This window comes from Canis lupus, chromosome 24, assembly GCF_011100685.1.
Source record: "Canis lupus familiaris isolate Mischka breed German Shepherd chromosome 24, alternate assembly UU_Cfam_GSD_1.0, whole genome shotgun sequence".
NCBI classification, from domain to species: Eukaryota; Metazoa; Chordata; class Mammalia; order Carnivora; family Canidae; genus Canis; species Canis lupus.
The window spans coordinates 42,730,279-42,734,500 of NC_049245.1; the positions used below are offsets into that span (position 1 = coordinate 42,730,279).

The following is a 4,222-nucleotide window of genomic DNA, read 5'->3' on the forward strand; positions in this document are numbered from 1 at the left end:
TGCCTTCGAATCAGGCCTTGATCCCAGAGTCCTGGTGTCAAGTCCCACATCAGGTTCCCTGCTCAGCAGGAAGCCTGCTTCTCCCTCTCCCGCATCCCCTGCTGGTGTTCTCTCTCTGTCAAATAAATAAATAAAATCTTTAAAAAATTTAAAAATTAAGATGCTAATAATAGAAGAAACAGACTGTGGGGTGTATGAGAACTCCCTGTAGTAGCTTTATGATTTCTTCTATAAATCCAAAACTATTTTAAATAAAAAAAAAATACACATCGCTTCTCGGCCTTTTGGCTAAGATCAAGTGTAAATAAAAAATACATTATTTTAAAAATCTGATATGAAATGATATTTATTGGGGCTTCTGGGCAAATCAATCACCCTTGTGCTAGAGTGTTAGGATATGTAGAGTGTAAGTACACAGCGTTTAAAAACTGAGCGTATCACTTTGGTACCAAAGGAAGAAGAGGTCGAGAGAAATAAAGTCCTTGGTGATATGGCAGGAGCTGCTGGATCAAGCTCGCCTGAAACTAATTAGCTCTGGACTTCTCATATTCTGAGCCAATGAATGAATTCCTTTATTGTTTAAGTGGGTTTTTGGTCAATTGGAACATCATGATTATGCATTGTTGAGAATTATTCCCCATCTTTTTTGGTCTACTCAGTGATCCCCAAATTCTGAACTCACACATTCTGTTGTATTTGGGCTGCAAATTAATTGCTAACAAAGTCCGAGCAGTGTATGCTTTGGGGGTACTTCTCCAGGGCTTCCAAGGGCAGAGAGAGTAATGTGTATGGGTTGAGGGCTGCCGGGACCCTGGGCTGGTTTTCAGTTCCCACCAAATAATCTCTCTCTTCAGTGGAGAAGCTGTTGCCAGAGGATTATTTCTGGAAAATTCTTCCGACTGAGCAGGGACTTGAGCTCATTGCTTCTCAGTTTTATGTGGCTTGTGGCTATTTGTTGTTTTATTTAGGAATGGCGGGGGTGGGGTGCGGCTGCGGTTTGGGTTTTCATGTGTACTCTAGACTTCACTGGAAGGTCACCTCTTGGCCCTACCCCACCACTCATTGTGATGTTCCTATTTGATTTTTTTTTAAAGCTTTTCATGTAGATTATTTAACTTGGCAAAACTTGAGAAATGGAATCTCAGTTGTGTAAATAAACAATCAAACTTTTCTAAATTGTCCCCAGGGAAGGGACCATCTCTTAATCATCTCTTTTCCCAATATCCAAGTTCCTGGTGGCAGGCGGCATGAACCTTGCCAGGCAATCCATGAGCGAGTCTGTCGCTGGGTCCACAGGGGAGGAACCTGACGTGCAGACAGGCCAGGGACGTGTGCACCAGATTCAGTCTGGCTCCAGGGCTTCATGCTTCTCTGTCTTTCTCTCCAGCAGCTCAAGCATCAGGCTTCTGGCGTGTTTGTAGAGGGAGAGAGTCTTCTTGATGGAGTGGCTAACAGCACCCCACATCCCCTCCAACCCTTTGGGCCACAAGTTCTTACGAAGAGGGGCTAGAGGCAGTTGGAATGCAGGCCCACTAATAGCCAGGGCAGAAGCCTCGGTGCTTTGGAGAGAACCCTGTAATTTCCTTCTTAGCTCCAAGGACAATGAAGGAGTCTCTTAAGGCTGTCAGTCAAATCATCCGGGATTTTGTGAAAGGCGTGGCCTCAACTGGAGACACGCATCTGCCCTTTTACCAGATCTTTCCTGTTCTTTCATTCTGCTGCATGAGATTCCCAGAAATCTTACCAACTATTGCCTTTATTCCCCCAACCTCCTGGTGCATAAAATCCTAAATCTGTAGCTGTCTTCATTTCATTCGTTCTAAGTGCCAGTTAGCTCCTGCTTTGAAGGAATCTACCCACCCACCTATTCATCCATCCATCCGTCCAACAGATTTTTGTTCCTCAGTTTTTCCATTTCCTCAGAGTGTCTCCTCTGTGCCAGGGCTGGGCACCATTCTGGGGCTGCGTCACAGCTACAATGAGATAGGCAAGGTCTGCCTGAAGCCAGGTGTTGCCCTCTGAATGACTCGACTCTCCAAAATGCCTCCCTGATATGCAAAGACGGTGCATCTATTTCAATTAAAATATTTGTCAGGGATTTTTGATAGTTGGATGGGCTAGAAAAGGTCCAGCAGAGAGCCCTTGTCTTTGGTGCATATGAGCCTGGGCAGGTGCAGGGTTAGCCGGGTAGCACACAACACTAGGCTAAGAGCTGAGGTTGGCGAGAGAAGCAAATGCTGTTAGGACGAAAGTTAGCCTTCCAAATCTCTGAGAAATCCCTAGAGTGCTTGGTTTGTGTGCTCAGACCTGCATTGTAATGTGTGTCTATGAGTGTATAATGTGTATAGACACGTGCCACGTATTGCAGAGCAGGAACCTGCAGAATTCACTTACGATGTTTTCTCTTAAGACGGAAAGAGTGCATGGAGAGCATCACAATTCCAGAATGTCTTCCATGGGCTCCCTGCTGGCTCTCAATTTGACCATAGTGTAGGCTTTCTGGATATTACACTTCAATCGAAACTTGATTTAAAATGGAGTGGAGGGAGGGCGTCTTTATGTCCACACCATGAGACACAATTGTCACTTTTTAACTGGGAAGAAAGGAAGGTTCAAGAAGGGTAAGTGGTTTATTTACACTCTTCCAAAGGACAAGCAGCAGGAGACATTGCTCTGGGAGAGTTCAGGATCTTCACCCTCTCTTTTCCCTCCCACCTGTGGACTTGGGAGGGGAAGTGTGTTGTGTGTGGCAGCAAGCGAGACAGAGGGTACTTGAACGCCCATTTACTGACCATGGGGCAAAGATTTGTTAAAAGACTGACAAGGAAAATGGAACCACCCTCTTCCTGTAGGAGCTTCTGCGGCAACACATCGTAGAATCAGAGGGAAGGGAGAAGGGAGGTGTGCAGAGGGCATGGGTGACATCAGGTCATCCTGGTCTCTAGTTTTATGGCATCCCTTAAGCCAGATGGCATCTCTGTCCTAAAGAATGCAGAAATTAGCTAATAACAACAATAATGACAATTAGCATTTATTGAGAATTTTTTCTGTTCCTGTCTGTGAGTTATACAGCAAAATCCCAGTCCGTTGCAAATTTAAATAGGAAAATAGTCAGACTAAAGTAACTATAAGTGGCACGTAACTATAAGTAGAGAGGGGGGTGGAAATACTGCTTTTCTAATTCAAAGTCTGTTTCCTCCAGTAACTAGTTATGGGGTCTTGGGCAAGTCATGCTGTCCTCATCCATCTACCCACCCAACCACCCATCCATCTATCTACTCAACAAAAATTAATAGAACACCGACTACATACTACGCATTTCCAACAGAAACCAACAGAGTTCCTTGTGTCTGTGTTAAACAACATAGGGACCAAGCAAAATTAACAGAGTTGCTTGCTGCAGGAGATATGTGCTCCTGGCTATAAGACTGTCAACTAACTAAACAGCTTCCTAACCAGGAACTTTTTCTATAAAGGGCCTGTGGTCAGCAGAACAGTGGTCCCAATGTCTAGATCCTAATCCATGGAACTTGTGAATATGTTTTGCTTCACTGTCAAAGGGACTTTGCAGATGTGATTAAATCAAGAATCATAAGGCAGGAAGATTATCTTGGATTACCTGGGTGGTCCCACTCTCACCACATGGGTCCTTACAAGGGAAAAGAGAGGCAGGAGAAGAATGTCAGAGTACGGTGTACAGAGACTCGACTGGCCATTGCTGGCTTTGCAGATGGAGGAAGGGGCTACAAGCGAGGAAATGTAGGCACCTCTAGAAGCTGGGGAAGGCAAAGACCCAGATTCCCCCCAGAATCTCCTGAAGGAACACAGCCCTGCCAACACCTTCATTAGAGTCCAGCGGGGCACATTTCAGACTTTAGACCTCTAGAACTATAAGGTAATACATTTCTGGTGCTTCAAGACACCCAGTTTGTGGTCATTTGTTAGAGTGGCAAGAGGAACCTCATACAAAGTCAGGTAGGAAATCTTTTCAGCTTTGTGGGTCACACGTTCTCTTTCAAAGCTTTCAACATCTTCGAACCCTGCCATCATTGATAAATGAATGAGTGTGGCTGGATTTGGCCTATGGGCTGAAGTATGTTGACTCCTGTCCTCACGTGTGCAATAGGGATTTATAATAGCAACTTCAGAATGTTCTTTTGTGGGCATTAAATGAAATAATAAAATAAAATAGAAAGCTTTCAGCAGTGCCTGAGAAATACCA

At 44.6% G+C, this 4,222-nt stretch overlaps 1 pseudogene; it reads left to right on the forward strand.

The window, feature by feature from the left end:
• The first annotated feature begins 268 nt into the window (after nt 1-268).
• Nucleotides 269-407, forward strand: LOC119865786 (annotated as a pseudogene).
• Nucleotides 408-4,222: the final 3,815 nt, after the last annotated feature.